This window comes from Saccopteryx leptura, chromosome 2, assembly GCF_036850995.1.
Source record: "Saccopteryx leptura isolate mSacLep1 chromosome 2, mSacLep1_pri_phased_curated, whole genome shotgun sequence".
In the NCBI taxonomy this organism is placed as follows: Eukaryota; Metazoa; Chordata; class Mammalia; order Chiroptera; family Emballonuridae; genus Saccopteryx; species Saccopteryx leptura.
Window position 1 is genome coordinate 178,231,619 of NC_089504.1, and position 10,827 is coordinate 178,242,445.

The window sequence follows — 10,827 nt, forward strand, 5'->3', positions numbered from 1 at the left end:
AGGGAATTGAACCAGGGATATCTGCATGCTGGGCTGAAGCTCTACTACTGAGCCAACCGGGCAGGGCCAATAATAGTAAATAAAAAATTGCATATTAACCAATGACTAGCTGATCAAATGTAATCAAATTCCAGAATATCTTAACTGTTTCAGTACGAATATTTAGTATGTTCCTTTATTTACCACGCACCACAATTCTGTTTTGGTGAATTTTTCTTTGCATTTGACGCTACTCAGGTTGGGCAGCCATATATCTTTTGTTTTGATTCAATCTCTTATCAACAAATTTCTTTTTTTATATAAATAAATTTTTATTTTAATGGGGTGACATCACTAAATCAGGGTACATATATTCAAAGAAAACATTTCCAGGTTATCTTGTCATTTTGTTCTGTTGCATACTCATCACCCAAAGAGAGATCGTCCTCCGTCACCCTCTATCCAGTTTTCTTTGTACCCCTCCCCCTCCCCCTCTACCTCCGCCCCTACCCCTACCCCCCCGTAACCACCCCACGCCTGTCCATGTCTCTTAGTCTCATTTTTATGTCCCACCAATGCATGGAATCCTGCAGTTCTTGTTTTTTTCAGATTCACTTATTTCACTCCGCATAATGTTATCAAGATTCCATCATTCTGCTGTAAGTGCTCCGATGTCATCATTTCTTCTAGCTGAATAGTATACCATGGTGTATATGTGCCCCATCTTCTTTATCCAGTCTTCTATTTTTTTTACAGTGATTAAAAGCCTTTAAGCAAACTCTTGGCCAATACAGCAAGAATCCATAAAAGAGTAGTGTCCTTAACATGTTCACCAAGTCCAAGTTGGCCCCATCACCATGCCAAATTTCTGAAAAATGCAACCCAACCACAGTTCAGTCTGTTAGGAGCTGTCACAGGGATCAGGAGTCCAGGAAAAGTCCACATCCAGGAAAAGTCCTCATGGCACTGGAATAGTTGGCACCATTCTATACTTTGCAGCTCGTGTCCAAGTCCCAATGACCACTGCTTCTAGCTGGTAATGATTCAGGTAGACTGAAAAAGCCATTTGCAGCATGCGTGGATATGGAGCTTCTGTTCTCCTCTGCCTGGAGAGATGAGACCAGGTTGCTTTTCCCTGGAGCTCTGAGACTGTGGCCTGGTAAAGAGAACCTTGGGATACACTAAGCTGGGTGGCAAAGGTAGATTCATAATAGAAATTGGCAAAAGGGGAAAGTGAGCTCTAAATTAGGAGTAGGTCCCAGCCTGAAATATGAGTGGGGCATTGAGGTAGGAGGGATAAAGGAAACACTATATATTAAGCAAAGCAGCAGAAAATAGGACTGTCAACACTCACAACAGAGATCTTTGAGGGAAGAATAAAAAACCTGACTATTCAGGCAAAACATAGTTAAGTGGCCCTTGTGCAAATGAGATCAGTTTGCCTGCTTCTTGGAAGAAATACCCTAGGCTCTTCCACAGTGTCGTAGATGGGGCCGACGGCCCTGGGCACCTTCAGCCTTTAGTGGCTAACCCCAGCATTCTGGGCAAGGTTAGGTCATAGGTGGCTGGAGCAGGGCTGGAAGAGACTGAACCCTCCCTTAGAGGAGCGAGGGGGAAGCCTACCTTCCAGTGTCCCTGTTTCCTCACAGCAGAGGCATATAAGCCTGGCAGGCTTTAGCTCAATGACCTTCCTTTCCACTACTGAAGCAGGACCCAGATGGCATCCTATGAGACCCCTTTGGGGCGTTGGAGCCTTTAAGGGTGTATCCTAAAAGCTGGTAGTTCCCCTGATCTCTATTGGGCTTTTTCTGCCTCTAGGTATCTTAAAAGCCATGCTCAGAAGATCTCGCTGAGGGGTTTGAGGATCCCCATCCGCCTATATAAATCTCTTCCATATATCTGGAGCTATTTGGAAAAAGACAAAACAGTGTTATTAGCTGGATCTAATAAAGAAGGTAGTAGTTTGCAGGCGAAAAAGATTTGGTGTCTCCTGTTCATCAGCATTCAAAAGAAATGTAATTTTTTTTTTAAGTAAGAACCATGATATGGTAGACCCATAGGAGTTCCAGGATATGACCACCCCCTTTTAAATTTTTTTAATTGTCCTTAAAATGTTTGCTGAGTACACTTTAATAATACCTTAACTTTAAAGATTGTAAGCATGACAAAATACAGTAAATGCTTTTGCTCCATATGCAGGAGCATTTTCAGTTTAGCCAGTTTAGGAAATCCAATAATAGAACAATGCATACAGACAATGAGCTATAACATGCTTAGCAGCCTCTCCTGTTCTGACAGAGGTTACTATAGATCCAGAATATGTATCCACTGTAATGTGGACATACGACTGTTTGCCAAATGAAGGTATATGAGTAACATCTATCTGAACAAATTTCTAAAAGACTACAATTTATAAATTTTTTTGCTTCTCAGAGGTCATTTTTTTAATATTGTAAATTTTTTGAAAAGGCAAAATAAAGAATGAACCTGCTAAACATGATCTAGTTACAATCTCTCCTGAAGGCTGGATTGTTTGTGTGAGTGTGCGAATTATTTCATTAGAGCCTTAGAAAATTCAGACAGAGCTTTGTAAATAGCCTCTTTGAAGACTTGTTGGTGGGAAAAGTTTGGTCTTCTGGTTTCTATGACCTCATTTTATCCCTGCTCAATAACCTTTAGTGTCATCAATGTCCTGATGGATCAAGCTTAAGATTTACACTGGTTATAGGTGAGAGAGCTATAGAGAAAGGACAGAGAAAATAGATGTAAAAATATGCCTCTCTTTCCCTCCCTGGTTTCCAGCCTTTTGTATTTGGTCTTTTACTTGACCTTGTCATCTTTGTGTTGAAGGGTCTACTATCATCTTTTCTTCGGCAGCAATTATGACATTCTGTATACCTCTCAACACAAAACAAAGTAAACAATGGCACTCAATAAATAATTGTCGGTTGGTTTAACCTTAAAGAAAATGACATTGCCCCTTTTTAATATAGCCTAAATGGACAAATGGGTTTTATTGTATTGGAGTAAAATTTACAAAATACCCAATATAACTTAAAGCAGGGGTCCCCAAACTTTTTACACAGGGGGTCAGTTCACTGTCCCTCAGACTGTTGGAGGGCCGGACTATAAAAAAAACTATGAACAAATCCCTATGCACACTGCACATATCTTATTTTAAAGTAATAAAACAAAATGGGAACAAATACAATATTTAAAATAAAGAATAAGTAAATTTAAATCAACAAACTGACCAGTATTTCAATGGGAACTATGCTCTTCTCACTGACCACCAATGAAAGAGGTGCCCCTTCCAGAAGTGCAGTGGGGGCCAGATAAATGGCCTCAGGGGGCCGCATGCAGCCCACAGGCCACAGTTTGGGGACCCCTGGCTTAAACAGTAAAAATATAGCCCACTCCCCAAGGGGAAAGTGAGGGAGCCCATTCAGCTCTGGATGCCCAGTCCTTGTCTGAAATAAAGCAAGCAAGTTTTTCTTCATTTTTAATTGAATTTATTGAGGTGATATTGTTTAACAAAATTATACTGGTTTCAAGTGCACAACTTTACACTACGTCATCTGTACATGGCATTGTGTGTTCACCACCCCAAGTCAAGTCTCCCTCCATCACCTTCTGTCTTCCCTCTACCTTCCTCCACCTCCCGGTACCTCCTTTCCCTCCTGCAATTCCCACACTGTTGTCTGTGTCTATAAGTATTTTTTCTTTGCTTAATCCCCTTACCTTTTTTTACCCAGCCTCTCAACACCATTCCCCTGACAGCTGTTCTCCATGTCTATGAGTCTGCTTCTATTTTGTTTGTTAGCTTATTTTGTTCATTACTTTCCACATATACATGAATCATATAGAACTTGTCTTTCTCTAACTGGCTTATTTCACTTAGCATAATATTCTCCAGGTTCATCCATGCTATTGCAAAAGCATGTTTCTTCTTTTCTACAGCTGAGTAGTATTTCATTGTGTAAATGTACTACAACTCTGAGTAGTATTTCATTGTGTAAATGTACTACAACTTTTTTATCCACTAATCTACTGATGGGCACTTGGACTGCTTCCAGATCCTGGCTACTGTAAATACCACTGCAACAAACATAGGGGTGCATATATTCTTTCAAATTTGTGTTTCAGGTTTCTTCTGATAAATATTCAGAAGTGAAATTTCTGGGTCATAAGACAGTTCTATTTTTAATTTTTTGAGGTAACACCATACTGCTTTCCACAGAGGCTGCACCAGTCTCCATTCCCACCAACAGTGCAGGAGGGTTCCCTTTTCTCCACATCCTCACCAGCACTTGTTTGTTGATTTATTGATGTCAGCCATTCTGACAGGTGGGAGGTGATATCTCATTGTGGTTTTAATTTGCATTTCTCTGATGATTAGTGACATTGAACATCTCTTCATATGTCATTGGTCATCTGTATGTCTTCTTTGGAGAAGTGTCTATTCAGGTCCTTTACCTACTTATTTATTTATTATTTCTTTCTTTCTTTCTTTCTTTCTTTCCTTCCTTCCTTTTTAGGTGAGAGGAGGGAAGATAGTGAGGTAGAGTCCTGCATGCACCTGACCAGGATCCACCTGCAATCCCATCTAGGCCAATGCTCAAATCAACCAAGCTATTTTTAGCACTTGAGGCTGATGTGCTTGGACCAGCAGAGCTATCTTCAGTGCCTGGGATCACACTCCAACAAATTGAGACACTGGCTGCCAATGAGAGGCAGAAGAGGGGGAGAAGGAGGGGGAAAGAAGCAGATGATTGCTTCTCCTGTGTGCCCTGACTGGGAATCAAGCCTAGGACATTCATACACTGGCTGACACTCTATCCACTGAGCCACTGGCCAGCCATCTCTTAACTGGATTGTTTGTATTTTGGGTGTTGAATTTTATAAGTTTCTTGTAAGTTTTGGATATTCAACCCTTATAGATGAATTGGTAAATATGTTCTCCCATTCGGTGGGTTGTCTTTTCATTTTATTGATGGTTTTTGTTGCTGTTCAAAAACTTTTTAATTTGATGTAATTGCATTTGTTTATTTTTTTGTTTTGTTTCCCTTGCCTGAGAAGATATATCAGAAAAAATATTACTATGAGAAATATCAGCCTGACCAGATGGTGGTGCAGTGGATAGAGTGTCGGACTGGGATGCGGAAGACCCAGGTTCGAGACCCCGAGGTCTCCAGCTTGAGCGAGGGCTCATCTGGTTTGATCAAAAGCTCACCAGCTTGAGCCCAACATCGCTGGCTCGAGCAAGGGGTTACTCGGTCTGCTGAAGGCCCACAGTCAAGGCACATAAAAAAAATATGTGAGAAATATCTGAAATTTTATTGCCTATATTTTCTTCTAGAATTTTTATGGTTTTGAGTGTAACATTTAAGTTTTTAATTCATTTTAAGTTTATTCTTGTGTATGGTGTAAGAAAGTGGTTCAGTTTAATTTTTTTTTGCATGTATCTGTCCAGTTTTCCCAAAACCATTTATTGAATAGACTATCTTTACTCTATTGTATGTTTTTACACCTTTGTCAAATATTAATTGAGTATAAAGGTGTGGGTTTATTTCTGGGCTCTCAATTCTATTTTGTTGATTTATATGTCCGTTTTTATGACAGTATCATGCTGTTTTTATTACTATGGCCTTGTAGTAAAATTTGATATCAGATAGTGATTCTTCCAACTTTTTTCTTTTGTTTTCAAGATTGCTGTGGCTATTCAGGGTTATTTGTGGTTCTATATAAGTTTTTTGAATATTTTTTGTAGTTCTATGAAATATAACATTGATATCTTGATAGGAATTATGTTGAATCTATGGAGATGTTCATTTCTCCTATCCATGAACACTGAATATGTTCTTCTTCTTCTTCTTCTTCTTCTTCTTCTTCTTCTTCTTCTTCTTCTTCTTTGTATTTTTCTGAAGTGAGAAGTGAGGAGGCAGAGAGACAGACTCCCACATGTGTCTGACGGGGATCCACCTGGCATGCTCACCAGGGGGTGAGCTTCTCCACCCTTCTCCCTCACCTTTCTCTCTATTTCTCTCTTCCCCTCCTGCAGCCAAGGCTCCATTGGAGCAAAGTTGACCTGGGCACTGAGGATGGTTCCATGGCCTCCACCTCAGGTGCTAGATGGCTACAGTTGCAATAGAGCAACAACCCAGATGGGAAGAAGAAGAAGAAGAAGAAGAAGAAGAAGAAGAAGAAGAAGAAGAAGAAGAAGAAGAAGGAGGAGGAGGAGGAGGAGGAGGAGGAGGAGGAGGAGGAGGAGGAGGAAGAAGAGAAAAGAAAAAGAAGCTGGGCTTGAATTTTGTCAATTCCAGGTTGCACTGGAATTGCTACTTACTCTGATAGGGAATTAACAGTGAAACATCACTAGCCTTCCCAGTATCCCACCTGTGTCCTACCACACAATTACACTTACTTTCACCAAAGGAAGTACATAGAATACCTGCACAAAGCCAGTCACTGAACTAATGAAGGATGCTGATATGGGAACATGTTGATGTGCCAGTGTCCTTGTTCTGCAGTGTGTTCCATTCTTTTGTAACCTCAGCAAAAATGTTACTGAAAGAAAATATTTTATGAAATAAGAAGTTGCTTTTACATTTTTAATGACCAACCTCTCTTTTTTTTTAAGCGAGAAGAGCAAAGATAGTGAGACCGACTCCCACATGCACCCCAACTGGGATCCACCTGGCAACACTCATCTGGGGCTGATGCTCGAATCAACCAAGTTATTTTTAACACATGAGGCTGATGCGCTTGGACCAACAGAGCTAGCCTCAGTGCCAGGGGCCAACACTCAAACTAATTGAGCCACGGGCTGCGGGAGGGGAAGAGGGAGAGGAAGAGAAGCAGATGGTCTCTTCTCTTCTGTGCTCTGACCCTCTGACCAGAAATTAAATGTAGGACATCCGGACATCAGGCTGATGTTCTATCCACTGAGCCAACCAGCCAGGGCCCATTTTTAATGACCAATCTATCTTAAGAGGGACATCTGTTCTAGAGAATATGAAGTTCTATGGTCTCAAAGGAGCAAATGCCCATTTAACACAGATCCTGAATAAAAGTGGATGTCAGAATATTTGTTAGTGGCAGAGAATGAAAAAATGGCAGTTCATCCACTTATTTGCCACTTGTTTTATACTGAGCCTCGTGTTTTTATGGTGAGCCATATGAAGTCCTGCTCTTAAAGACACCTCATAAATATCTATGACTTTATGAATGAGAACCTATCTTCAAAGTACAATGAGGTTGGGGCTACCCATTACCAATACTTGATTAACCACGAAGAGAACTGTCAAGCACAAGATGTTCTCCTTTTACTGTTTATAAATACTGCTCCTGAAAATATGATTGATGTTCTACAATAAAAAAAAAAAGTGGGGCAATGAGAAGTGTTCAGTCACAACTCAATGCCAACATCAAAACTCTGTTTGCCTTAGGAACACCTTCTAATCCACTGACTAGAGAAGAACTTCAAAGGAAACTGGTCTGGGAAGACCAGATGTACAATGATATGACTCAGCAAGACTTTACTGATTCTTCCTATAATCTTACTCTTAAATTACTTCCGCAGTTCAGTTGAGCAAATACCTTTTGTCCACATGCCAAATTCCTTATGACTGTTGATGGTGACATATTTATTCACATGCCAAAACTTACTGACTACCTCCAAAGTTCAGAACAAATTGATGTTAAAGACTTTTGAATTGGTCTTATTCATCATGGTGCCCCTCCTGTTAGAGGTAAACGTAGCAAATACTGCACCTCCTATGAAATATACCAGTAGCCAGTTTACCCCGACTATACCTCTGAAGCTGCCGATGTGATGCTAATGATGCAGCCGCCACAGTCTGTGAGGTGTCACACACACTTAACTAGTCTTTACATAGTTGATGTGTTTGTGGGCTTTTGTGCCAATAAAACGGGGACAGTACCACAATACCATCATTCTCCTCTGAAGAAGGTAAAACTCCTTATCACTCTGTATCGACAATAAAATGATGATATCTCATGGACATGTATAAGATCTTCAAGATGTTTGGGAAGTTGCCACAAACCCTAAAGTAAAAACAATTTCAAAAGGTTTTCTTTGTTGTTGTTGTTGTTGCTCCTGCTGCTGTTTTTGCCAGATACACTGCAGAATAATTAAAATAGTTCTCCTTTGCAAATTGACCTATCTGGAGACATATCCTTATAGTGCTGCATTTGCCTATAGTATTTAGACGATGCATATTTTCACTATGAGCCAAACCTGGATGAAAAACCTTTCTATCTTTGTCTATACCTTAAGTGAAATACAAATATGAAAAAAACCAGAAAATATTTTGAAAAAAAGTAAAAATGTATTTTTACCATTGTTTGTCTTTGATCCATCCTTTTATAAGTGAAAACTGAGGCATTTTAGTTGAGGATCACTTTGTTCCTTCTCCCCTTTATGTATAACACTCACTTTTGAAACGAGACTTTCTGAACTCCTTAGCCAAGTTTAAATCAACTGAAGAATACTTGTTTAATATTGTCTTTTTTCCACCCATTGTCATTCATTTTGCTTGCATTTATTTATTTTTAACCCAGAGCCACTCCTTAGGAGAGCATTACATCGGTAGGAATAATGGCTGGTTGATTGATTGTGATTAGAAAATGTACATTCTGAAGCTGGAGGCTAAAGCAAGTCAGTACTACAGCTCTAAATGGGGAGTATTGGGGTTGATTTGATAAAGAACCCAATCCACTACAGAGAGGGCCAGGTGAGGTGCCTATAGGACATTGGACTACTCCTGATTCCTAGTATACATAAAGTACTTTGGAACTGACTGTAAACTAGTTAAATGGTTGGCTGGTGACAAAAAGATGATGAAAATAATGAATGCATAGGAGGCTGCACAATAGATTTAGAGGGATTTGTATCAGCTTTGTAACCAGACTGACAAGTGGGAAATAAGACTTATTGTTGCTAAACATTGAACATTACTCCTGAGGACTAAAGTAATGAACACAAGTAAAAATAAATAGCACTGAACTAACTAGAGCAGCAAGACTTTCAAAAGAACACTCAGGAGAGAGGAAGGAAAGGTTTTTCTCTAACACTGTCAAGATAATATAGAGCCACAATTCACCTATGCAATAGCATTAGAGTAATTAGAGCTGCCCAGAGGGCAGGTCAAAGTATTTAGTTATTCCAACTTATTGACTCTTTTCTCCCAAATTCCAAAAAGCATCAATATTAAAATATACTCATCAAGATTCTATATCCTCAAGTTTTGAAAACATAACAAAAAATTATAATACAGTTAGAATATTATGAGACAGGTTTCAATTCGGCATCTGTATTGAGTGGTGAATAAACCCATTAGACCTTGAAATATTGCCTTGGAAAACATGAATGACAATGAAAAGTATTATTTTAGAGAGTAGTTTGCCCAGGAAAGAGTCAGAAACTCTTACCACTTGAGACATTCAACACGGGTATAAAATGAACCAAGCAAATTACTTTCTCTCTGATGTAATTCTGAGCACACATAGTGAAAGAAATTTATTTTTATTTTGTCAGTGTGTTTTTCTCTCTGTTTACCATTAGGTATACCACAAATCACTTTTGAACCTCACAGTGAACATATTGTTCAGTGTCTGCATCAGGCCCATACCATGAGAGATTAATTATTTAGGATAATGTCAGTTTTGTCACTTACCCAAAGATTGAATAAGATTCTTTTTTTTTTCCAGAGTTTCCAACTGAGTGCATTTTTCTCTTTTCATTAAAGTATACTCTGAATAGTTGTTCCTTTGTACTTACTGAAGCGCAGAGGTTGATGAGTATGATTGAAAGAGACTTCAAAGGGTGATATACTGCTTTATGTCGGCATCACCAGATCAGGTGGTATTGCAGTGAAGTTTCTAGTTTTAGCTCTGCCGCTAAACACTGCTGGACTTGGGCTTTCCAATCCTTAGCTTTTTTGTCTACAAATGAGAAAAATATCTTCCCCTTGATTGGGATGTTCTTTTAGAACTTTCTTTTAGCCACCCAACCATCAAGCTAATGGTAACCTGGATCCAACACATGAAACATGAGCAATGCTGCCTCCTGGAGGTCTCATTTAGAACAAGGACTGAAAAACTTTTTCTTTAAGGGCCCCAGAGTTAATATTTTAGATTTAGTGTGCCAAGAGGCCAAATTGAAATTATGATATAAGTATTTATGTAACCATTAAAAAATGTAAAAACTATTCTTGAAGGTGGCACAATAACAGGTGGTGGTCTGGATTAGGCCCTACTGTAGTTGCCCACCTCTGGTCTAGAGGAATACAAACAGATAATCACACTCCAATGTACAGGCTGTGTGGATAGAAATAATAAGGTTAAAAAATTCATCAGAATTATTTTCTTTCTGGAGCCAACCAGACAGTTTAGTTAAAATAGTTTCCTGGTTATGTGAGAGTGCTTTGCTTCACTGAGGAACATAGAGAGGCCTCACTGGGCTGTGTTTTCATTTCATTTCCATATCTTATCTTCCTTTCTCTTTGTTTTCTTTTACCTCAAACTGCCATTCCCATTTGCCTCATGACTTCTTTTACTGAGGATAAGATGAGGAAGTCTGGGGGGGATGGGCAAAGGGAAGGAGGAGGCCTACAAGAATTTTAATTTTCCATGCACCAACGTAATTACAGAGCAGATACAAATCCCTCCAAATCTTTTGTGCTGCTTTATATATATTCATTATTTTTCTCATCATTTTGTCACCAGCCAACTGTTTAAGTAGTTTACAGTCAATTCCAGGAAAATGTATGTAGGTTAGAAATCACCGACCTAAACTGAAGCCCTAAGACATTTTACCTGTTACTG

At 39.3% G+C, this 10,827-nt stretch overlaps 1 pseudogene; it reads left to right on the forward strand.

The window, feature by feature from the left end:
• Nucleotides 1–8,210, forward strand: part of LOC136391702 (lactosylceramide 1,3-N-acetyl-beta-D-glucosaminyltransferase-like) — a 109,369-nt pseudogene extending 101,159 nt beyond the window's left edge.
• Nucleotides 8,211–10,827: the final 2,617 nt, after the last annotated feature.